Genomic DNA, 26321 nt, shown 5'->3' on the forward strand with positions numbered 1-26321 from the left:
TGGCTCATGCTGCAGCAAATGCAATAAGAAAGCGGCTCCCAACTCTAAAAACAGTGCCCAAGAGACACCTGGCGCCTCTCATGAAAGATGTGAATACAGTACTCTCCACTGTCCAAATAACATCAATTGAACAAACAAACCAGTATGCCTACAGTGCAGCAGTGATAGTAACAGAAGAGATTGGGCTCCTACAACCAAGGCAGCCCCAAAGAAAATCGACTGGAAAACCAAAGTGGAAGGTCAGGCTAGAGTTGAAAATCAAAAAGCTTAAATCAGATGCAAGTAACCTGAAAAATATGAAAGAGAAGAAACTGAAGAATGACAAAATCAAGCAATACCTGATCCGAAAGTACTGGCTGAACACCAGAAAAATTGAAGAAGCTTTGGATTGTGAAAGAACAAATTACAGCAACAGCCAGAAAAATTGAAAGATATGAAGCCAGAATCATCCAGTACAGACAAAATCAACTGTTTCAATCAGACCAAAGACGGTTCTACCAGAGTCTGAACCAAACAACAGACACAGTAACCATAAAGCCAGAGAAAACTGCAACAACAAAGTTCTGGAAAGAACTTTGGGGAAATAATAAGAACTACAACAAAAATGCTGGGTGAATAAAGGAGTTTGAAGGAAAATTCTCACAGAACAAAATGGAACAGATGGAAATAACAACTGAAATAATCAACAAACGAGTGCAAAAAGTCAAGAACTGGACATCGCCTGGTAGTATCAACTTCATTGATTTTGGCTCAAACATCTGATTAGTTTACATGGAAAATGGCCCAACAATTCAATGAGATGCTGCAGAAAGGAAGTATCAGTGAATGGCTAACAACTGGAAGAACGTACCTGATACAAAAGGATCCAGCAAAAGGAGCAGCACCAGGAAACTACAGGCCAATAACGTGTCTGCCCACTATGTTTAAACTACTGACTGGCATCATAGCTGACAGAATTCAAGACTATCTTGAAGAAAAAAACATCTTGCCAGATGAACAGAAAGGAAACAAACGGAAAAGCAGGGGCACAAAAGACCAGTTATTGATTGACAAAATGATTCTGGAGAACTGTAAGAGCCAAAAAGCTAATCTTCATATGATGTGGATTGACTACAAAAAGGCCTTTGACTCGCTCCCACACAGCTGGATCATCAAGTGCCTGGACGCCATCGGGATTTGTAAAAATGTTGGCAGCTTCATTGAAAACATGATGGAGCACTGGAAAACTGAACTGTTTGTTGGAAATGAAAGCTATGGACTTGTCAACATCAGAAGAGAAATTTTCCAGGGAGATTCATTGTCCCCTCTGCTTTTCATTATTGCCATGATCCCTCTGTCAACAATCTTACAAAAAACAAATCTTGGCTATCAAACATCTAAGAATTCTCACAAAATTTCACATCTGATGTACATGGATGACTTGAAGCTATATGGGAAAACGGAAACTGAAATCCAGTCTCTGACCAACACTGTCCGAATTTTTAGCACTGATATCAGCATGGAGTTTGGTTTGGACAAATGTTCGACAGTGGCATTGAAGAAGGGAAAAATCATTGAAAGTGAGGGCATAAATATGCCTAATGGCCAAACAATAAAGTGTCACCAGCCAGAGGCCTATAAATATCTGGGCATATTACAGCTGGACAACATCAAGCATGAACATGTGAAAACTGTGGTCAGCAAAGAATACACACAAAGGGTCAGAAAAATTCTCAAAAGCAAGCTCAATGGAGGCAACACCATCAAGGCCATAAACACCTGGGCCATACCTGTCATAAGATATACTGCTGGCATTATAAATTGGACACAGGCGGAAATGGACGATTTGGACAGAAAAACAAGAAAACTCATGACCATTCATCATTCACTGCACCCTCGCAGTGATGTTGACTGGCTATATCTGCCTAGAAGATCAGGGGGCAGAGGACTCTTACAAGTAAAACAAGCAGTCAAAGAAGAAGAACATGCCCTGGCAGAATATGTAAAGCAAAGTGAAGAACCTGCTTTGATTGAAATCAAAAATCAGAAACTCCTCAAAGCACAGCAGACAAAAAACCAGTACAAGAAAACCGCACTACAAACTAGAGCTGACAGCTGGCACAACAAAACATTGCATGGAAAGTTCCTTGACAAAATTGAAGGAAAAGCTGATAAGGAGAAGACCTGGCTATGACTCATGAATGGGACCCTGAAGAAAGTGGCAGAAGGCCTGGTCCTTGCAGCCCAGGAGCAAGCCATCAGAACAAATGCAATTAAGGCCAAGATTGAAAAATCAGCCGATGACCCAAAATGCAGACTGTGCAAGGAAACCGACGAAACCATTGATCATATCCTCAGCTGCTGTAAGAAAATTGCACAGACTGACTACAAACAGAGGCACAACTATGTGGCCCAAATGATTCATTGGAACTTATGTCTCAAGTACCACCTCCCTGCAGTAAAGAACTGGTGGGATCACAAACCTGCAAAGGTCGTGGAAAATGAACACACAAAGATACTGTGGGACTTCCGAATCTAGACTGACAAAGTTCTGGAACACAACACACCAGACATCACAGTTGTGGAGAAGAAGAAGGTTTGGATCATTGATGTCGCTATCCCAGGTGACAGTCGCGTTGACAAAAAACAACAGGAAAAACTCAGCCGCTATCAGGACCTCAAGACTGTACTTCAAAGATTCTGGCAGAAACCAGTGCAGTTGGTCCCGGTGGTGATGGGCACACTGGGTGCTGTGCCAAAAGATCTCAGCCGGCATTTGGAAACAATAGACATTGACAACATTACAATCTATCAACTGCAAAAGGCCACCCTACTGGGATCTGCACGCATCACCCGAAAATACATCACACAGTCCTAGACACTTGGGAAGTGTTCGACTTGTGATTTTGTGATATGAAATCCAGCATGTCTATCTTGTTTTCTGTGTCATACAATAAAATAATAATAATAATAATAATAATAATAATAATAATAATAATAATAATAATAATAATAATACAGGCATTCCAAAATCTGAAATCCCTTCACTTAAGCCCTTGTCTGCCCATCAGTTTCCACATCTTCTTGAACCTTTCATTCATTTTAATAGTTTACCTTTCACTTCCTCGTCTATGCTTAAACCCCTTTTTTGCTTTTTCATCAACATCATATTTTTGCAGAGCCTTTTATCACATTTCTTCCTCTGTGCCATTCCTTTTTTTATCCTTAACCACTCTAAACACTCATAAATTAGCATGCCTTGAACATTGAGTTTAGCAAATACGATTTATTTAGATACGCATTTTGTCTTGTTCTTGAGACGGCTGGATGATCCAGAAAGTGAGGAAATAAGTAACACTTTCTAGTTATCTTTTGAAGTGTATTTTTAAAGGCATTTGTATTGGAATTTTTCAAGTTTTGCACCATTCTCTTCCAGTCTTAAAGTTTTTATTTGCGGTGACCATGAAATTGAAAAGGAATTCTTCACTATTATGATAAATGATGGGAAGTCATTATTTTTGCATTATAACATCCCAATCTCTTTCATAGTTTCTTAGTCAGATATCATAGCCCTTTGTAACTAAGCAGGGAAGCCACATATGAAAGAGAAGAAAAAGCACATGTAGATTCTCATTTTTATGGCAGGGTTATCTAAACCAAGCCACAGTGCATATGAAATATGTTGTATTCAGTGGTAAAAATGCTAGTCTGCTGCTTCTCTATGTTTTCCCCTTTAATATAAATACTCGATATAGTCATGTATTCATCTAGAATTTTTAATCAAAAGAGCAACTCCAAATCACTGGATTTAACTTATCCACAGGCCACCATGAGTACGGTATCTTTACTCTTATCAAAAAAGGAAACATCCTCTTTTCTGAGTAGAATGACAAAAGACAAGAGCCTAGTCTGTCCCAGGAGAACCTAAAAGAAGTACAAACCCCTTTCTACTCTCCCCACCATGGCTCTGCTTATGGCCTTTTTGACTGCCGAACCAAGGGAAATGGTAGCAGCAGCCAGAGGAAGCTGGTCCCCTGAGGCGGCATTAGTAATTTTTGTTCTCCACAGAATGACCTTCATCTTATCCATGGTCATATTCATTATTTTGGCCTCAAAGCCTAACCTCGAATGTGTATATGAGGTCATCTTATGCATGAATATATATCATAGCATGAGGTCTAAAGCAGAATTTACCCCCTAGCTCTTAATCAGTAATATATGCATTACAATAGTTGTGAACTTGAGCTGCCAGCTAATTGTCCTATTGGAATGCTGAATCCATTTTTTAACCTAGGAAGAAATTAACATTCTTGTGGGCAGAATAGTGATTTGTCCGCATGATGGAGCAACCTGACAGGCCCTTCCTTCTGACTTTGCTGTGTGGCCTGAGACTATTTTTGGTTATTTCAGGGGTGAGGCTGCCCTCTTGAAATGACTCACTGAATGTTTTGCACAATCTTTGTAATGGAGTTCAGTGATGGTTTCATAAAAATCTGTAGGGAAGCCATTCAGTCCAGCTGTTTTCCATGTGTTCATTTTGCAAATTGCTTTGGCTTTCTCACCTCCTGACTAGGAGGCCTTAAAACCTGTCATGCTGGGCAATGGAAGTTTAATGAATCCAGAGAATTTATTTTAAGCTATCATTAGTGAGACCCTAAGATTTGAAACAAGGAGGATGAGGAAAAGAAGGTACTCATTTTGTAATGTTGGAAAGGAGAGAATGTTACTGAAAATGTTGAATGGAAAGCACTCAGAGGCCAAAGTAAATAATACTATGTTGAAATTAATGTACAGTATGCCCATCTTAAAGTGTTAATTACAATAGATTTTACGAGTGGCAGAGGTGAAATTGATGACATTTATAAATATCACTAATACCTCTACGTAAATCCCGTTTGTCCTTCTACAGTCAGGAATTCAAAGTGCAGCTGTGATTAGCTAGGCCATTCATTGTAGTGCCGGTTCAATAGCTCCTTCAGCATAAGATTCAAGATAAACAAAATAAAATACTTCATAGAACAGTGGTTCTCAACTTGTGGGTCCCCAGATGTTTTGGCCTTCAACTCCCAGAAATCTTAACAGCTGGTAAACTGGCTGGGATTTGTGGGAGTTGTAGGCCAAAACACCTGGGGAGCCACAGGTTAAGAACCACTGTCATAGAAGGTATTGGTTTATGGATTTTGTTGCTACAGAATATAGCAATAGCCACTCACTTTGATGACTTTTAAAAATGGTGACACAGATTACTGTATGATGGATTTATTAGTATCTATGTTTTGACTTTGATAACTAAATAGAGTCATCCTGTTCTGAACCCCTGTTGAGAAACAGCCAACTGGAAGTGCGTACTTGTCTACTTTTGGCTGTTTCCATCTGCTGCCTGCCAGCACAGGAGAAGGGAGTCCTGCTGACCCACCTCTGGCCCTGCTACTCTGGAGTAAGGAGGAAAGGAAGAGAGTGGAGGAAGCCCTTAAAAACTCCTGCTTCTGGACTCTTCTTGCTGTTTCCATCTGCTGCCTGCCAGCACAGGAGAAGGGAGTCCTGCTGACCCACCTCTGGCCCTGCTACTCTGGAGTAAGGAGGAAAGGAAGAGAGTGGAGGAAGCCCTTAAAAACTCCTGCTTCTGGACTCTTCCTGCTGTTTCCATCTGCTGCCTGCCAGCACAGGAGAAGGGAGTCCTGTTGACCCACCTCTGGCCCTGCTACTCTGGAGTAAGGAGGAAAGGAAGAGAGTGGAGGAAGCCCTTAAAAACTCCTGCTTCTGGACTCTTCTTGCTGTTTCCATCTGCTGCCTGCCAGCACAGGAGAAGGGAGTCCTGCTGACCCACCTCTGGCCCTGCTACTCTGGAGTAAGGAGGAAAGGAAGAGAGTGGAGGAAGCCCTTAAAAACTCCTGCTTCTGGACTCTTCTTGCTGTTTCCATCTGCTGCCTGCCAGCACAGGAGAAGGGAGTCCTGTTGACCCACCTCTGGCCCTGCTACTCTGGAGTAAGGAGGAAAGGAAGAGAGTGGAGGAAGCCCTTAAAAACTCCTGCTTCTGGACTCTTCTTGCTGTTTCCATCTGCTGCCTGCCAGCACAGGAGAAGGGAGTCCTGCTGACCCACCTCTGGCCCTGCTACTCTGGAGTAAGGAGGAAAGGAAGAGAGTGGAGGAAGCCCTTAAAAACTCCTGCTTCTGGACTCTTCTTGCTGTTTCCATCTGCTGCCTGCCAGCACAGGAGAAGGGAGTCCTGCTGACCCACCTCTGGCCCTGCTACTCTGGAGTAAGGAGGAAAGGAAGAGAGTGGAGGAAGCCCTTAAAAACTCCTGCTTCTGGACTCTTCTTGCTGTTTCCATCTGCTGCCTGCCAGCACAGGAGAAGGGAGTCCTGCTGACCCACCTCTGGCCCTGCTACTCTGGAGTAAGGAGGAAAGGAAGAGAGTGGAGGAAGCCCTTAAAAACTCCTGCTTCTGGACTCTTTCTGCTGTTTCCATCTGCTGCCTGCCAGCACAGGAGAAGGGAGTCCTGTTGACCCACCTCTGGCCCTGCTACTCTGGAGTAAGGAGGAAAGGAAGAGAGTGGAGGAAGCCCTTAAAAACTCCTGCTTCTGGACTCTTCTTGCTGTTTCCATCTGCTGCCTGCCAGCACAGGAGAAGGGAGTCCTGTTGACCCACCTCTGGCCCTGCTACTCTGGAGTAAGGAGGAAAGGAAGAGAGTGGAGGAAGCCCTTAAAAACTCCTGCTTCTGGACTCTTCTTGCTGTTTCCATCTGCTGCCTGCCAGCACAGGAGAAGGGAGTCCTGCTGACCCACCTCTGGCCCTGCTACTCTGGAGTAAGGAGGAAAGGAAGAGAGTGGAGGAAGCCCTTAAAAACTCCTGCTTCTGGACTCTTCTTGCTGTTTCCATCTGCTGCCTGCCAGCACAGGAGAAGGGAGTCCTGCTGACCCACCTCTGGCCCTGCTACTCTGGAGTAAGGAGGAAAGGAAGAGAGTGGAGGAAGCCCTTAAAAACTCCTGCTTCTGGACTCTTCTTGCTGTTTCCATCTGCTGCCTGCCAGCACAGGAGAAGGGAGTCCTGCTGACCCACCTCTGGCCCTGCTACTCTGGAGTAAGGAGGAAAGGAAGAGAGTGGAGGAAGCCCTTAAAAACTCCTGCTTCTGGACTCTTCTTCTTTTTTTTTCCCTCCTTTGTGTGTGTGTGTTTGTGTATGTGTGTTATACAGAGTCGGGAGTGAGAAAGTTTTTATCTTTACTCAGGGAAACAGTATTGACCGTGATAGGTAGCGGGTTCTTAACCTGGTATTAATGTCATAAGAAGTATTCACATAGGATTTGAGAGTACCGTGAGTTTACTGATTGGTAATTGATGGTTTAGAATGTGAATTGATGGTTTGTGTATGTTGGTGTATGTACTGTTGAGTGAAAGCTTTGATAGAAAGAGACAACAGGATTGAGGTGCTAATTTTGAAAGATTAGAGTGGTATACTATAGGAAGGTTTTTTTTTTGTTTTTGTTTTTTTTTTTGTTTTTTTTTGTTTTTTGTTTTTTTTTTTGTTTTTTTTTAATTTTTTTTAGAAGGTAATAAGAAATGAGTTGGAAGGAAACTCCGGGCAACAATGAACTCTCGCACTTATGTGATCTGTTGGGAAAATCGTTCGGTACTGTCTTGCAGCAGCTGGAAATACTGAACGCGAAACTTGACCATCTCTTCAAAGGAATTTCCCTGATTGTGAAATATCCTTCTCCTACAGACACTATAACAACTATACCAACCAGGCTTATTAACTTGAATGAGGAATTAAGCACTCCGGAAGGCCAGGGAGGAATTAAACTCAAGGAGCAGAAGGTAGTCGTCGGATCAGGCCTTGGAGTGACTGGAGAGGAGGGTGGGTTTTTATCTGGGGGAGTGGGTCTGGGGAGGGTGGATGGGAAGGAAATCAACAATGTCCTGCAGAAGTCGAACAATGAGCTGCCCTCTGAATTGGTCGGACAATCTTTGGATACTTCCTGCAATTCTCAGCATCTTTTACAAACAAATAAGGTTGCAGTGGAAGTTTCAGACTCATTATTGAACAGAGGCAGGTGGACTTCTAAGCGAGCAGTCCAGATATCCCTTGCACAAATTTTATCCATAAGCTGGTCGGAGGTAAAGATCAAGACTATCTGTCAAGGACAGAACGCCACAAGGTTCAAGATAACAGAGTTTATTGGTTTACAGAACTCAAAAATGCCCGTAAAACACAAGGGCCAGGCAGTATTAGCCTTTAGGAACAAAAAGGGACAAGGAAAAACGTTCAAAAGATAAACCGGATTAAACCGGAGTTTAATCCGGGTAAAAACAAACTGCTTGCTTCAGCCTGGGGATAAACAAAACAAAAGCCGAGGAACAAAAGATACAAAAGAATGCAACTAATTGGCAGCAGATTCCTCTCTGCTGCCAACACTGTGCTTAGAGTAACTTGCGTCGCTCCCACACACACAGCAGACAGGATTTCCAACACGAACAGATCAGCCAAGGGTTGTAGCAGTAGAGTAGACCCAGTTCCTTTCCGTAGATCAAAGCCAGAAGCAGACGTTTGTAGATTCCAAGTCCAAGAAGGGGGAAGACAAGCCGTGGTCAGTTCAGTCCGAGTTTTCAAAGCAGGAGATGGCGTCCGTCAAGAAGACGACGGAAGGTCAAGCTAATAAGAGTAAGCACAGGTTTGCACAAACAAATGCCCACACAATTCCTCCCGCCGTCTGACCCTGAATTCCAAAACAACTTACGTCTCAGCACAGGAAAACACACCAGTCTTCAGGAAAGCGTCCCACACAGATCCCAAGCGTTCGTCCAGATTACCTTGCCCAACGCAATTTGCAATTGCTCCCAAGCCCCATTTTATGCCAGTTACAAATCCTCATCACTGTCAGCTGTCCTCCTTAACCCGGGCGTTTCCTCATCACTTTCCTCATCAGAGCTGGAACACCTCTGACTACGCCCCACAGCATCCCCAGCTGTGGATCCCGTCCCATCCCTCCAGCTAAGCCATGGGTCTAATCCTGAAGGTCCCCATTCATCTTCTATCCCATCATGACCAGTGGCACCCAATTCCTCCCTTACCCGAGTCCAATCCATCTCATCCTCCTCCGAGCTAACCAGCCCCTCCTCCATTCTCTCCGTAAACCCCTCAAAAGACTCTTCGTCAGATGGTGCTGCAAAAATGTCTCGCAGTCTTTTTCTTTCTCGCTCCTCGAGAGTATCTGACTCTCGAGGAGTCTTACGCCCACGTCTGTCAGTAACAGAGCCATGAGGCTCAATCATAACACTATCCCCTCTCACAAAGGCCTCCTCCCCCGATGGCGGAGAAGTGGCAGTGATACCCTCCGCTATAGCACCACAACGACTAGAGGTATCTAGTTTCAACAGCGAACGATGAAAGACTGGATGGACCTTTAAACTAGACGGTAAACGCAAACGAAACGCAACGGAAGAAATCTTTTTAACGATAGGAAAGGGACCCAAATATCGCGGCGCAAACTTTCCCCCAGCCTGTTTAATATGTTTGGAAGATAACCACACCAAATCCCCTTCTTCCAACTCCTCCCCTGCCTGCCTGTGGCGGTCAGCCTGAGTCTTTTGCGTTGCCTTAGCTTCCAACAGTAAGCGACGGGCAACATCATGCAACGCAGCCATTTCCGAAGAGCGGTATACAGGGTCCGAAGAGACCACATTGGTCGACGGCGCCACACCTCCCCGTGGGTGAAAACCATAAGTTAGCTCAAATGGCGTATGCTGACTAGACGTGTGCACCGCATTATTGTAAGCGAACTCCGCCACCGGTAACCACTTCACCCAAGCCGTGGGTTGATCTAAACAAAAACAACGCAAATACTGCTCTAAGAGCCCATTAACCCGTTCCGACTGTCCATCCGTCTGCGGATGAAAGGCTGAAGAAACGTTTAACTTAGTCCCTAAGCACTCATGGAAATGTTTCCAAAAGCGTGACACAAATTGCGGAGCCCTATCTGAAATAATCACCTCGGGTGCTCCGTGCAAACGATAGATGTGCTTAGTAAATAGTAAGGCCAACGTAGGGGCCGCCGCAATGGTTGAACAAGGAATAAAATGAGCCAGTTTGCTAAATAAATCCACCACCACCCAAATACAAGTATAACCCCCAGACTTAGGCAAATCTGAAATAAAATCCATGGAAATGATTTGCCATGGCCTCTCCGGAACAGGTAGAGACGACAACAACCCTCTAGGGCGCCCAACAGGCGTCTTACTCTGCTGACAAACAGCGCAACTGTCACAAAAGCGCAGAATGTCTTGCCGCATCTTTGGCCACCAGTAGCTCCTGGTGATAAGCTGTACGGTCTTGAACCTGCCAAAGTGCCCAGCCATGGGTTCGTCATGGTGGGCTCTAATCACCTCCAACCTGAGGGCCCCCACTGGTACGTAGACCTGCCCCCTGCGTACCAATACTCCGTCTTGATCTTGTAGATGCGGCAGTATTGTACGGTTACCTGCTGATAGCAGCATCAGTTGCTCCTGAGTCCACACATCATCCCTCTGAGCCTCAAGGATCTGGTCATGTAACCCGAGCTCATTGTCTACAACACATAGAGAGGCAGTAGGCAAGATGGTCTGACATACTACCTGCTCATTGGTCTTAAACTCCGGCTTGCGGGATAAAGCATCGGCCCGCAAGTTTGCCTTCCCCTCCACGAACTGCACCTTGAAGTTAAACCTGGAGAAAAACAAAGCCCATCGGATTTGACGCTGGTTTAACTTCTTTGCTGTTTGTAAGTGCTCTAAATTCTTGTGATCAGATCTGACCACGATCTGGTGCCGTGCCCCTTCAAGCCAGTGCCGCCACACCTCAAACGCCACCTTAATCGCCAACAACTCCTTCTCCCATATGGTATAGTTCTGCTCGAAGGGTGTTAGTTGCCGCGAGTAAAATCCACAGGGACGCAAGGTCCCTGAGGAATCCTTCTGAGACAATACAGCCCCCAACGCGTAGCTAGAAGCGTCCGCTTCTACCACGAACGGTTTGTCAACATCAGGATGTGTTAGTATGTTGTCCGATTGAAAACTAGACTTAAGTTGTAGAAACGCATCGTGAGCTTCCCGCCCCCACACAAATGGCTGTTTCTTACGCAGGAGCTGCGTCAAAGGTACCGTGAGCTTTGCAAAATTCGGAATAAACTCCCGGTAGTAATTAGCGAAACCTAAGAACCTTTGTACATCCTTCTTAGTCTTTAGCTCCTGCCATGAGTTGACAGCGTCGACCTTATGTGGATCCATTTTAAGTTCCCTACCTGACACTACATGACCTAGGAACTCCACTTCAGGCACATGAAAGACGCACTTGGAAGCCTTGGCGAAAAGCCCATTAGCCCGCAGACGGTGCAGAACCTGCTTGACATGTTGACGATGTTCTTTCTCGTCCTTAGAAAAAATCAAGATATCATCCAAATAAATCACTAAAAATTGGTCAATTAGGTCCCTGAACACATCGTTCATGAACCTCTGGAAGACCGCGGGAGCGTTGCAAAGTCCGAAAGGCATGACGCGGAACTCGTGGCATCCGAAACAGGTGTTAAATGCCGTCTTCCATTCATCCCCTTCCCGTATACGGATTAAGTTATATGCCCCCCGCAGGTCAAGCTTGGTAAAGACCTTTGCCCCTTGCACCCTTGATAACAGTTCCGAGATTAAAGGTAGCGGGTACCTATCCCGAATGGTGTATTTGTTTAGGATCCGATAGTCGCAGACCAGCCTAAGTTCCCCAGTCTTTTTGGCTACAAAGAATACTGGTGCCGCAGTTGGAGAGCTAGATGGGCGAATAAACCCCTTGGCTAAATTTTCATCTAGAAACTCCCGCAAAGCTTGCCTTTCCGGTACAGTCAAGGCATACAGCCTTCCCGCTGGCAATTTCGCACCTTCTGCTAACTTGATGGCGCAATCATATGGCCTGTGCGGTGGTAATTTGTCCGCTTCTCTTTTACAAAATACATCAGAGAACTCCCCATACTCAGCAGGCACTCCCTCCATATCAGATTGAGTAACATTCAGAGTGCAACAATCCTGCCTCTTTAAGATCACTTTACGTGTCGCCCAATCTACTTGTGGGTTTACTACAGCTAGCCAATCCATCCCCAGGATCACATCATATCTAGGCAAGCTCGTAATATCCCACACAAACGTTCCCGTTACTCCCTGCACCTCCCACATTACTGCTGAGGTTTCATGGTTAACCACCCCAGTCTCCAGCAGTCTCCCATCTGCTCCTTCCACCCACACGTCGCATGCCTTGCGCACTCTAGGAATGCCATGCTTCTTAGCAAACTCAATATCTACATAAGAGACCGTAGCCCCTGAGTCCAGCAGTGCCAAAGTAGAAACAAGTTCCCTTCCCCCAACAGATAATGTAATGGGTACGAAAACATGCTTCCTCCCCTCAGTTGACTGCTTGAGGAGCCCTAGTGCGTTGGACTCACGTCGCACTAGGGCTGGCCTTTTCCCGAAAGCTGAGAAGGTTTCACACTACAGTTTTTGGCAAAATGCCCCGCATTCCCACAGTACAAACACAACCCCAGCTGCCTCCTACGGCTTTTTTCCTCTGTAGACAGCTTTTTAAAGACCCCAAGCTCCATAGGCTCTTCCCCCATCACCACAGGTGCCCTGGTAATATGCATGGGTGGCGCACACATTGCTTTCGAGTGTTTACGAGCCTCGAACCTTGCGTCTAAACGCAGCACCTTAGCTACTAAGGCGTCCCAATTTTCAGCCGGCTCCAAGCGTGCTAATTCATCCTGGAGCATATCACTTAACCCGGCAGTAAATAAAAGCATGAATGCATTTTCCCCCCAATCCAGCTGGTGGCGATACAAGTTAAACTTATTTAAGTAATCCAAAACAGTCCCCTTTCCCTGTTTCAACCGATACAGGGCCCACCCAGCATTCTCCGTGCGGAGAGGATCCCCAAAAGTGTCAGTTAATAACTGTTTGAAATTATTCAAATTGTCCTTGACTGGGTCATTTCCCAAAATTAAATTAGTGGCCCATTGTCCTGCGGGACCGGTCAACAAACTCAAAATAAATGCCACCTTGCTAGTGTCTGTAGGAAAAGCATGAGCACTGAGCTGGGAAAAATAAAGCTCCACTTGTGCCAAAAAGGTTGGCAACTTGCACCTGGTTCCGTCAAAGCGTTCAGGAGTCAAAACATGTCCTTTCACAGCATGAGCTGCTTGGCTGACGGTAAAAGCCGTTTGTAATTGGTCAAATTTGGCCCTTAACTCCTCCATCGTCTTCCTGACGGGTTTATTGCTGCAATAAACTTTTTATGGGCGTTGGGCAATCTGTCAAGGACAGAACGCCACAAGGTTCAAGATAACAGAGTTTATTGGTTTACAGAACTCAAAAATGCCCGTAAAACACAAGGGCCAGGCAGTATTAGCCTTTAGGAACAAAAAGGGACAAGGAAAAACGTTCAAAAGATAAACCGGATTAAACCGGAGTTTAATCCGGGTAAAAACAAACTGCTTGCTTCAGCCTGGGGATAAACAAAACAAAAGCCGAGGAACAAAAGATACAAAAGAATGCAACTAATTGGCAGCAGATTCCTCTCTGCTGCCAACACTGTGCTTAGAGTAACTTGCGTCGCTCCCACACACACAGCAGACAGGATTTCCAACACGAACAGATCAGCCAAGGGTTGTAGCAGTAGAGTAGACCCAGTTCCTTTCCGTAGATCAAAGCCAGAAGCAGACGTTTGTAGATTCCAAGTCCAAGAAGGGGGAAGACAAGCCGTGGTCAGTTCAGTCCGAGTTTTCAAAGCAGGAGATGGCGTCCGTCAAGAAGACGACGGAAGGTCAAGCTAATAAGAGTAAGCACAGGTTTGCACAAACAAATGCCCACACAATTCCTCCCGCCGTCTGACCCTGAATTCCAAAACAACTTACGTCTCAGCACAGGAAAACACACCAGTCTTCAGGAAAGCGTCCCACACAGATCCCAAGCGTTCGTCCAGATTACCTTGCCCAACGCAATTTGCAATTGCTCCCAAGCCCCATTTTATGCCAGTTACAAATCCTCATCACTGTCAGCTGTCCTCCTTAACCCGGGCGTTTCCTCATCACTTTCCTCATCAGAGCTGGAACACCTCTGACTACGCCCCACAGCATCCCCAGCTGTGGATCCCGTCCCATCCCTCCAGCTAAGCCATGGGTCTAATCCTGAAGGTCCCCATTCATCTTCTATCCCATCATGACCAGTGGCACCCAATTCCTCCCTTACCCGAGTCCAATCCATCTCATCCTCCTCCGAGCTAACCAGCCCCTCCTCCATTCTCTCCGTAAACCCCTCAAAAGACTCTTCGTCAGATGGTGCTGCAAAAATGTCTCGCAGTCTTTTTCTTTCTCGCTCCTCGAGAGTATCTGACTCTCGAGGAGTCTTACGCCCACGTCTGTCAGTAACAGAGCCATGAGGCTCAATCATAACACTATCGTCTGGCTTTGTAGAGAGTATCAATCCTGGAACCGCTCCTTATCTCTTATCATTGGCTTGGAAGATAAAATATTAAGGGAAAAATTGTTTTTGTGTGGGCCCAAACTGCAACAATGGGGCATCACTCTCAGGAGGGTTCTAGTAGACGCACTGATTCGCCCCCTCGACATCGGGCTGAGCATTGATATTCAAGATTCCCCAACTCTAAGTCAGACTTGTTCTACCTCCCAGGCCCACAACAAGACCCCACTCTTGCTTAGTCACCTTCCTATTCATGATGATGCCAAATCAACTGTCCCCTCTCTCCCATCAGTGGAGAGAAGCTCCTTTTTTAAAAAAACAAGTACCTTTGGAGGCTTTCCTTTCCAGGACAGCTGACTAGTCCCGGTAATTGGCAACCCCACCCAGTTCTTCCATCAGGGGGAAGAGGGCTCTCATGGAGGTGGCCCCATTGAGGTGATATGGGGGAGGAGAAAGCACGGTCACTATCAACCCAGGGAGAAGCGCAACAGAGTTTTTGCGACCCTGGAGAGGTTTAGGTGTGGTAGTCTTCAGGACAGACCCCCCAACCTTAAGGTCCTGCTTCTAAACGCCAGATCCGTCAATGGTAAAACAGCTGTCATCCAGGATTTGATCCTGGATGAGGAGGCGGATCTGGCATGCATCACCGAGACGTGGCTGGATGAGCTGGGAGGTGTGAATCTCACCCAGCTGTGTCCTCCAGGTTTCGGGGTGCATCAACAGGCCAGGGTTGGGGGGCGGGGAGGAGGAGTTGCGGTGATCTTTCGGCAGTCCATCGCCCTGATCAGATGCGCCGTTCCGCAATCCCCGAGGTTCGAGTGTGTTTTCCTGAGGGTGGGAGCCCGAGACAGCTTGGGGATTCTGTTGGTGTACCGTCCACCCCGCGACCCAGCAGTCTCTCTGTCCGAGCTAGCAGAAGTGGTCTCCAATGTGGCCCTTGTCTCCCAACAACTGATAGTTTTGGGAGACTTTAACATTCATGCTGAGACCACATTGACAGGAGCAGCTCAGGATTTCATGGTTGCCATGACAACCATGGGGCTGTCTCAAGTTATATCTGGGCCCACACATCAGGCAGGACACACCTTGGACCTTGTTTTTATTGTGGACGGTGGGACAGTCAGAGTGGAAGAGCAAAACATTCTTCCATTGTCATGGTCTGACCATCATCTGATCTGTTTAAGTATCGCCGTGCCTTCTAACCTCCGCAGGGGTGGTGGACCCATTAAGATGGTCCGCCCCAGGAGACTGATGGATCCGGATGGACTTCTGAGGTCTCTTGGGGATCTTCCTGTCCTGGAGACTGGCGATCCTGTCGATGTCCTGGCTGATCGCTATAACAGTGAGCTATCAAGGGCATTGGACACGATCGCTCCCGAACGTCCCCTCTCACTGCGTAGAATCGCGTCGACTCCTTGGTTCACCGAGGAGCTGGCTGTGATGAAACGTAGGAGGAGGGGACTAGAGTGCATCTGGAGGAAATCTCAGGACGTGTCCGACCAAGCACGGGCTAAAGCCGCTATTAAGGCTTACTCCGTGGCTCTGCGAGCAGCCAGGAAAGATTTCACGACTGCCCGCATAGCGTCTGCAGCCAACAGGCCATCGGAGTTGTTCCGAGTTGTTGGGGAGCTCCTGCGGCCTCCTGAGGCCCAGGGGTTTCCTGATGACTTGGCAACTCGGTGCAGCGATTTCGCGCACCATTTTGCAGGCAAAGTTGCTCAGATACGCCGTGAGTTGGACTCCAGCTTAACTGTGGTCCCAGCGGAGGTAACCGAGGTACCTGTCTGTGCGATCTTATGGGATTCTTTCCGGCTTGTTCTTCCTGATGACGTGGAGGGGATTCTTGGGTCTGTGAGGGCGACCGCCTGCGCTCTGGATCCTTGTCCTTCTTGGCTGGTGAAGCTGGCCAAAGATGGGTTGTTGGATTGGTTTGTGGCTATTATAAATGCCTCCCTGGTTCAAGGGTCAGTTCCATCCTGCTTTAAGCAGGCGGTAGTAAAACCATTATTAAAAAAGACCTCGTTAGACCCATCTGTATGTAACAACTACAGGCCAATTTCCAACCTCCCATTTCTGGGCAAGGTTCTGGAGCGGGTGGTTGCTACGCAGCTCCAGGAGTTCCTCGATGACACCGATTTTCTGGACCGCTCGCAGTCTGGCTTCAGGCCTGGGCACAGCACCGAGACGGCTTTGGTCGCCCTGGTGGATGACCTCCGCAGGGAGCTGGACAGGGGGAGTGTGACCCTGCTGGTTCTCTTGGACATCTCAGCGGCTTTCGATACCATCGACCATGGTATCCTTCTGGGGAGGCTCGCCGGGATGGGACTCGGTGGCACAGTTCTGCTGTGGCTTCGGTCCTTCCTGGAGGGCCGTTCCCAGATGGTGAAGCTGGGGGATACCTGCTCGGACCCCTGGCCATTGACCTGTGGGGTCCCGCAAGGGTCTATTCTATCCCCCATGCTATTTAACATCTACATGAAACCACTGGGAGAGGTCATCCGGAGTTTTGGAGGGTGTTGCCATCTCTACGCAGATGACACACAAATCCACTACTCATTTCCATCTAACTCCAAGGAAGCCCCTCGGATGCTGAACCAGTGCCTGGCCGCTGTGGCGGACTGGATGAGGAGGAACAAGCTGAGGATCAATCCTGACAAGACAGAGGCCCTCCTGGTCAGTCGCTCGTCAGATCGGGGTATTGGGTGGCAACCTGTGCTGGATGGGGTTGCACTCCCCCTGAAATCACAGGTCCGCAGTTTGGGGGTCCTCCTGGATTCAGCGTTGACGCTTGAAGCGCAGGTGTCGGCAGTGGCCGGGAGGGCTTTCGCACAACTCAAACTTGTGCGCCAACTGCGACCATACCTCGTGAAGTCTGACTTGACCACGGTGGTCCATGCCCTAGTTACCTCTAGACTGGACTACTGTAATGCGCTCTACGTGGGGCTTCCCTTGAAGACGGCTCGGAAATTACAACTGGTCCAACGCTCGGCTGCCAGATTAATAACTGGGGCGAATTACAGGGAGAGATCTACTCCCCTGTTTAAGGAGCTCCACTGGCTTCCGTTCATTTTCCGATCCCAATTCAAGGTGCAGACCATCATATATAAAGCCCTAAACGGTTTGGGACCCACCTACCTTCGTGACCGTATCTCCTACCATAAACCTGCCCGATCTCTGCGATCGTCAGGGGAGGCCCTCCTGTCGCCACTGCCTTTATCCCAGACCCGCCTTGTAGGAACTAGGGAGAGGGCCTTTTCTGCTGTGGCCCCCCGTTTATGGAACTCATTGCCCATTGAAATCAGGCAAGCCCCCACTCTTTCAGACTTTAGGAAAGATCTAAAAACATGGCTCTTCCGATGTGCTTTCGGAGAGTAACTGTTACATGCTTTTGTTACGCCCCCATTATTTATCCTCTAGACTGTCTGCTATCTTTTCCTAGTTCCCTGTGGTTTTATTCTTATCCTTTTTCTTATCCTTTTCTCACCCCGAGTTTTAACTGAGTGTCAGTGCGGCCTGCCCTGTTATACTGCTCTTTGGATTTTGTGTTGTACTGTATATGATTCTTTATTGTATTGTTGTAATTGTATTATGATATGTTGTTTTTATATTGTGTTATATTGTATTTTTCCCGGGCATGGCCCCATGTAAGCCGCCCCGAGTCCCCATTGGGGAGATGGTGGCGGGGTATAAATAAAGTTTTATTATTATTATTATTATTATTTTGGAAACAGCATACTAGATTAAATCAGTAGTCTACAAACCTTTAAAAATCCAGCACCCATCTTTTCAATCTGTAAACTGAGATCTATTTTTATTTTCATAAAAATAAGAGCAGATTCCATCTTGGAGATTCAGTATTTATATGGCACATATAATTTGAGGGTATGCAGTTTGTGATGTGATATTGAAAAATATTACCAGGATTAAATATGACAACTATGAAATTCAGACTCTTGTGCTTTGGATATTTTTTCAAGCTAATGTATGGCCTTTCCACACAGTCATATAATCCAGAATATCAAGGCAGATAATCCACAATGTCTGCTTTGAACTGGGTTACCTGGGTCCACACTGCCATATAATCCAGTTCAATGTGGATTTTATACAGCTGTGTGGGAGGGGCCCTAGAGGTGGGTATGAGCAATTTATGGCTAAATATTCCTGATTGCAATTCCCCTCAGCCTTAGTCAATACTTGCAGTCCAACAACATCTCTGGGACTAAGTCTCACCTGTGATATAGGTGTTATTCAAACATCATATCCACACCTGTGGAAGAGTTTAATTCCTGTAGTATTAGTAGCCAGGAAAAAATAGTTTCATATGACTGTAGACCTCTAAAAATCTTATGGTTTATTCAGATCTGGCTGGGGGAGGGGGGCAGAATTAATGGATTTCTGTCAGTAGTTTGTCTTTAATATAAAAGTTTAATAAATATAAAGGTGTCAATAGAGAGCCACATTTAAATTCTTTTTATCAGCTTCTTAACAATGGGAGGTTTTTTTTTCCTAACATAGATAATCCTATACAGGCTGAATATTGCTTTTCTGAAATGCTAGGAACCAGAAGTGTTTTGGATTTTCTCCAGATTTTTGGAATATTTACATATGAATAATAAGAGATCTTTTACATGGAACCCAAATCTAAACAGTTTAATATGCATTTTATGCACATAGACTTTATGTAATTTTATACATAATATTTTTAATAATGTTGTGCATGAAACAAAACTTGAATACATTGCAACATCACAAAACAAAAGTGTTACTATCTCAGCCACCATGTGGTCAATTTTGGATTTTGAAGGATTTTCAGATAAGAGATACTCAACCTCTATTAATAAAGTAAGCAAAACATAAAAGATAGCTAATGGAATTATTGATGGAACAGAATATTTGAATAATTTTGTAGGCTTGTTTGACATAGTTATCATGGTTTGAAAATTACTATTTACAGAATTTTTCTCAGGCTTCAAGAGAACTATAATAATCCCTGGAGTGCCCAGGTGAAAGTCACTTTGAGGCTACTTACTTGCCATACTCTTTTGGAATGGGAAGTGACATTAGTTTGGAAAAGAAGCTCATTATAGACCTCTTTTGTTTGACCTGTGTGCGAAAAAGTTTTAATGCCAACAGTTCTATCAGAAGGAGGACGTTACTCCTTTGGCCATTCTGGAACTGTGGTTAGAATAACAGGAATATGCCACCCACAAAAGGAATGAGGGCTCCAAATTGAAAGAGGTGGAAGAGAGGGGAATCAGGATAGAACTTTGCATGAAACTTTTCTTCTGGTAGAGAGTGAAAATGGTAGGCATTGGCAGTCATTACAACTATTCTATTCTATTTGTACGGAGGTTTTGGTGGACATAAAAAGCACTAACAGCATCTTTTTAAGCTGTACTTATTCCAGTCTGTCTCTAGGTGGAGATGGTTGACCAAATCCACAAGCAAAATTTTGTGCCATGTCCAGGCCATAAGCCAGGCTGGCGGGAGTCCAGAAAGCTGATAGAATCCAGGTGTGCTTGAAGTAGACTGGCTACTCCTCATTCAGCAACCTTCCCCAAAAAGGGAAAGTTCAAACTAAGGTGGTAGCTGTTTGGGAACTCTGTATCCAAGGTTGGTAATTGGGGTTTTTTTTTCAGTGCAGAAACTGAGCAGCCACAAGCACATACTTTGTTTCTCCTGGCTCATTGTTATTAAATGGGGGTGGCTTTGAGACCAACTTTTAAAACTTGAAAACTGAAAAAGATTTATATCTTGAGCAAAAAAGGGCTGCAACAATTATTTGTCAGGTGAAAAAAATAATGGCAGACTATATGAAGTCCCCACACAGTTTTTTTGATGCTTGACAAGCTTCAATTATGTATGTAGTTCCTGAAATTGAAGTTGTATACCACAGTCTCTTAAACTCCTTCTCACACCCCTCCCCACCTCTCTTAATCCTTCCAGCCTCTCTCTCTCTTTTCTTTCTTTCTTTCTTTCCTTCTTTCTTTCTTTCTTTCTTTCTTTCTTTCTTTCTTTCTTTCTTTCTTTCTTTCTTTCTTTCTTTCCTTCCTTCCTTCCTTCCTTCCTTCCTTCCTTCCTTCCTTCCTTCCTTCCTTCCTTCCTTCCTTCCTTCCTTCCTTCCTTCCTTCTTTCTTTCTTTCTTTCTTTCTTTCTTTCTTTTTTTCTTTCTTTCTTTCTCAGTTTTTCTGTGATCATTCTAGTGATTCCTTCTAACTATTCCACATGGCCTTTGATCCCAACCAGGTAGAACCTCAGTTCTGGTTACCATTTCCTCTTCTGTTATCCATCAACCGTCTTTGTGTCATCAGTCTGTCCCTCCCTGCCATCTTCACTTATCAATGAAAGCATGCCCTAGAATCCCCCTTTCTTTTTTCAAAGAACCTTTGGCAGAGTCCATATTGCATATTTCCTGTCATCTTGAGTTTTAGTCTTTAAATCCATTTTTTATTTAAATCAGTTGCTATTATCTAATAAATAGCACAATCTTACCGTCATTGATGATCTTCTCTTAACTATATTACAAAAATTGCTTTTGTGACATTCACCCCGATGCCTTCTGCATTTGATTCTCAGTTGCTTCTTGCCTTAGGTTTCCAACATTTCTTTTAGCTGTTTTTCCCTTTCTTGTCAGATTGTTTATTTTCTAAGGGGATATAATCACTTTTCTTTGTTGGGTCCCTCAGGGTTCTGATCTTGGTCTTCTGCTGTTCTTTTTCTGTACTCTTTCCTGGGATGAACATGAAAATAGATTAATAATCTGTATCTTGTTTATTCTCTTGCCTTTCCACTCTATTCAGAGAAGGTAATGGTTTCTTTTTTATAAGAGTTAAGATGCAGTATTCACATTGATCTGTGGCTAATCCCAGGTTTTTGGGATTGATTTTTTGAGATTTATACATGAGTATATAGGGCAATCATATTCAAGATTAATTTTCTCATCCAAGCTTTCCTCTTTTTGTACACAGATAGCATAACCATTCACCATGCTAACCAGGCATATAGCCTTTGCTTTACATGAGACTTCCTCATTCTGCTTCCTATATTCAGTCCTTTGTCAAAATCATCTATTTCCCCTGTACCATACAGCAGTAATGATTCCTGTCCTTTCCATCGTCTTGCTCTGTTCATCTCAAACCTTGACTTTTGGCAGCCTCCTTCCCATCCCTGAGAGAAGTCAGTCATTTTCTTACCCAAAATCTTTCTGCTTGCTTTTGTCCCAAAATATGTGATGCTCTTTTACTGGCTGCCCATCACTTCTCTTATCATATACACATTTGTTTTCCCATTTTGTTTTTTCCCCTTATCCATTTTGATTTTTGTTTCTCATGTCAAAAGGGATTTCCACTCTTCAAATTGTACCATTGTCAAGGTATCTTCCATCTTTTTTGTCTTATTGTCTCCACTGTCTGGGGTACCCCTCCCAGAGCATATATGTGCTGCCAAATCTTCCACTTCCTTCAGTCTCTCCTCATATCTTTAATTTGTGTAAGACTTAATTCCTTACGCATCATTCCCAATTGTAACCAAAGTTTGAACTTGACTGCCACTCCCAGCTTTCCATCTACTTCCTCTTTGTTCAGTTTGGGCTGTACATTGCTAGGAGGCAGGGATTTTTATTTTCTGAAACTTTATGTTAGATCATGTATGCTTATGTTGCTGTCAAAGTCAAAATAATATGAACAGTACAATCCTAAGCATGTTGACTTAGGTGAAAGCCCCTTTGCGTGCAGCAAAGCTTTCAGTAAGTGAAGAGTGACAGCCATCTTAATCTGGTTCAGGAGGTTTTTATAAAAGGCCAGTTACCGCTTACAGAGAAGGCTTGCCATTCCCAATAGAAATATTGAGTGAAAACTTGAAAATATAAAGATTCTAGGAGCATATCTTCATTCATAATCCATGTATTTTAAAGAATAGGTTTTCAGGGATAGGAATGCAAAATTATTGTTGAGGGCTTTCATGGCTGGAATCACTGAGTTGCTGTGAATTTTTCGAGATATATGGCCATGTTCCAGTAGCATAATGTTTCGCCTGCATCTGTGGGTGGCATTTTCAGTGGTTTTGTTGGCACCTGTGGAGGATGCCTCTAGGTAACAAAGGCCAGGCTACCTGTCAAAGACAGAACGCCACAAGATAAAAGATAACAAAGTTTATTGGAGTTACAGAACCAAAAATGCCCGTAAAAGACAAGGGCTAGGCAAACACTGGCCTTAAAAGTAAAAAGAGACAAGAAAAACGTTCAAAAGATAAACCGGATTAAACCGGAGTTTAATCCGGGTTAAATCAAAACAGCTTGCTTCAGCCTGGGAATAAACAAACAGAAGCTGGTGAACAAAAAGTTCAAAGGAATGCAACTAATTGGCAGCAGATGCTTCTCTGCTGCCAAGAGCTATGTTTGAGTAACTTAGAGGTTACTCCTCCACACAGCAGGCAATTTCCCAATACAAACACAGCAGACGAGGGCAGAAGCAGTCAGCGAAGTCCCAATCCGTTCCGAAGGTCGTAAGGCAGATACAGACGTTTGTAGTTCACCAGCTCCAACGATAGACACAGGTAGGAGAATCCGAGGCCGTAGTCAGTTCAGTCCGTAAGTCCAGAGTAAGCAGATGGCGTCCGTCAAGAAGACGACGGAAGGTCAAAGGTAATCAGCAAACGAATCACACCCGTCTTCAGGAAAACTTCCCACACAGATCCCAAGCGTTCGTCCAGATTACCTTGCCCAACGCAATTTGCTATTGCTCCCAAACCCCATTTTATGCCAGTTACAAGTCCTCATCGCTATCAGCTGTTCTCCTTAGCCCGGGCGTTTCCTCATCACTTTCCTCATCAGAACTGGAACACCTCTGACTACGCCCCACAGCATCCCCAGCTGTGGATCCCGTCCCATCCCTCCAGCTTGTCCACGGGTCTAATCCTGAAGGTCCCCAATCGCCTTCCATACTATCATTGCCAGTAGTACCCAAATCCTCCCTTACACGAGTCCATTCCATGTCATCCTCTTCCGAGCTAACCATCTCTTCCTCCATTCTCTCAGTAAACCCCTCAAAAGAATCCTCGTCAGATGGTTCTGCAAAGATATCTCGCAGCCGCTTCCTTTCTCGCTCCTCGAGAGTATCTGACTCTCGAGGAGTCTTACGCCCACGTCTCCCAGTAGTAGAGCCATGAGGCTCAACCATAACACTACCTCTATGCAAATACTCTCACTGATTGACTTCGCAAACTTCATGGCTACTCAAATGCTAATTCAAGCTTACTAATCACGACATTCACACTTTCTTTAAACAGGCAAGGGTTCTTTCACCCACCCTATGCACTACACAGGTATATACACTTCACTTGCCTCACTGCCAACAGAACCTCTGAAGATGCCAGCCACAGATGCAGGTGAAACAATAGGAGAGAATGGTACAGCAACATTGCCATACAACCCGAAAAACTCACTGCAATCCATGCAAAAATATTGTGTGAAGCCCAACAATAAAGCAGATTGTCATTAGGGAACCTGAAAAGCATCCTGACTGCGAGTGAATGCAGTTATATCTCTGAGCCCTGGCTGGGTAAGCAAAAGGCAGGTGGGGACACAGGAGTGAATGGGAAAGTTTCATAAAGGGACAGAGTGGGGTCTGCATGAACAGCTATCAGATATATTCCAAAGCAGTGCATGCTCATTGTTGTGGAAGCTGCTTGAGGAAAAAAAATCTGGATCTTTCTGATGTGTTCTCAGAAAAATTGTGCCTCAAGCTCTCAAAGACTGCTGGAATCTTGGGCTGATTGTGAAAAATGAACATAGAAATTTCAAACGATTTACAGAGATTAAACTAACATTCAAAATGCTGGTTGATGTTGCTGTTGGTTTAAGGGAGATTAAGATGATCATTAAAACCAATGCCAGTTTCAAAGATTTGATGTGAATTTTTTTCCCTGTGTCATGTAATGATTCTCTTACCCCATCCCATATTATTTTAACAGAGGCTGCTGGTGACCTTCTGTACTCATTAGTGGATGACACCCAGTTCCTATATGAAAAAATGAGTCAGAAAGAGACTTGGAATCAAGAAATAAGAAGTTACGGTCTGCATCATGCTGTATTCAAAAACAACCGAAGGAATGTTATCTGTTTCCATTGCTAATATGCTTTATAATGGAGGTGGTAGATTACTTTTTTGATGTTGTTTTAGATCATTTCTTCTGTGATTTTTTTTCAGTGTGGCTGCCACATGTGTCCGGTTAAGTCCCATATATGTGGGGTAGAGTCCCATCAGCAACTCTGGTTCTTACCAGAGTCTACAAATGCTTTCACCATGAAAAGTCTCCTTACTCTTCCCCTCACCCCAATAAGGAAAATTAATCCATTGACAGCTTGCAAGAGAGAGAAGCAGGGGATGAGATAGAAGCACCATGGAAGCATATGTGAACTCAGCTCCTCACCCATGTTAGTTTTCTGAAGGGAGCCTGGGGTTCATTAGTTTGTATTAGTTTGTATTTTGAGGAAGAGGATTGATCATAATCTCATGCTGTTTTGGAGACAAATGCAATGCCTCCATAGTTCAGCATAAGCCTTCTGCTTTCCACTAGGAGTGGATGAGATACATTCTGGCAGCCACACATTCTTCCCCCCAAAATTTGTCAGTTCTCATTTTCTAGATACAAATATTCTGGTGCCACAGTAAACACCATGACTACATGTGTGTGTGCAGTCATAACCATAACATAATCAGTTTTTGTCTGGTTTCATGCAGTCCCTTTTCTGCGATTATTCTAGTGAGATAGAAATCACTGTGGTGTTTCTGTTTTGTACCCCATCAAGACATAAGAGAAGAACTGGGACACATTGAAGGTGTCCCTCTCCTGTAGCTGCTCCCTGCCATTCCTTAAGGCAAACACCACTAATTTAGTAGGAATCTCTTCATGGGCTCCCCTACTCATGGGGTTCTTATCTTACCTTAGCGATCAGGGAAGGATCTATGCTGCAGCAGCTCTCACACTACTAGTATAATATAAGAAGTGGGCCACCATTGTTGACTGAAGAATGGTTGTTTTTCTATGCAGGTTGTAAGCAGCACTATTGTAATGGATCATATGATCCTTTTTGATAAATATTTTTCCCTCCAATTTTCACTTCAGGTTTGAAGACTAAACTTATATTTTGATCCCATCAATATGATTTCATTTTTTCTCGTAGCTCTGTACAAACTGTGTGTGCATTGGTTGTGTATTTGTGTGTGTATTTGTCTGTCAGACTGTACAATTCATGAAAAATAATCAATTTGGGGAGGTTGGGGAGAAGGGGCGTCTATGTATAGTGAGTTTCACTGAACTGCCATGTATTTATTCTGTTAAAAGTGTGTATTTGTATGTGTCTTTTAACCTTTTTCAAAAAAGGGAAAACTTTGCTAATAAAGTATGCCACCTGAGATATCTCTTCTGTTGATTGCCTATTTCTTTATCAAGAAATTCATTGGATTTGAATAGAACTAATATCTAGCAACATTAAAATTATTTATGAGGAAGGCACCTCTGTCACATTCACCTTTTCCTTAAAAGCTTCCACAATTCTTCCATGAGGAATATTCAACTTGTCATGTCTGGCCACTGATAGTCAAGTTACAGGCCACACACTGATAAGGGTAACTATTTCACAGTGCCTTCCCTTTTGCACTTTCTGTCAAGAGGAAAGCTGCAGCATGAATGGTTTTGAAGCAAACACTCTTCCCAGTTGTCAGTTCTTATCTTCCAGTCCTCTCCCCCCGCAAGCATTTTTCCTCTTTGAAAAGAACCGGAGCCACACACAATATATGTACAGTGTTCCCTCATTACTTTGCGGTTCACTTTTCGCGGATTCGCTGTTTTGCGGT

At 44.6% G+C, this 26321-nt stretch overlaps 1 protein-coding gene across 2 annotated transcripts in view; it reads left to right on the top strand.

The window, feature by feature from the left end:
- Positions 1-25884, top strand: part of dtd1 (D-aminoacyl-tRNA deacylase 1) — a 58166-nt gene extending 32282 nt beyond the window's left edge. For both annotated transcript variants that reach the window (XM_062979520.1, XM_003220036.4), the window contains exon 6: positions 24436-25884. The gene's annotated coding sequence lies outside the window, so the exon portion shown is untranslated. The remainder of the gene's footprint in view (positions 1-24435) is intronic.
- Positions 25885-26321: the final 437 nt, after the last annotated feature.

The sequence above is a fragment of the Anolis carolinensis genome, chromosome 4 (genome assembly GCF_035594765.1).
Source record: "Anolis carolinensis isolate JA03-04 chromosome 4, rAnoCar3.1.pri, whole genome shotgun sequence".
NCBI lineage: Eukaryota > Metazoa > Chordata > Lepidosauria > Squamata > Dactyloidae > Anolis > Anolis carolinensis.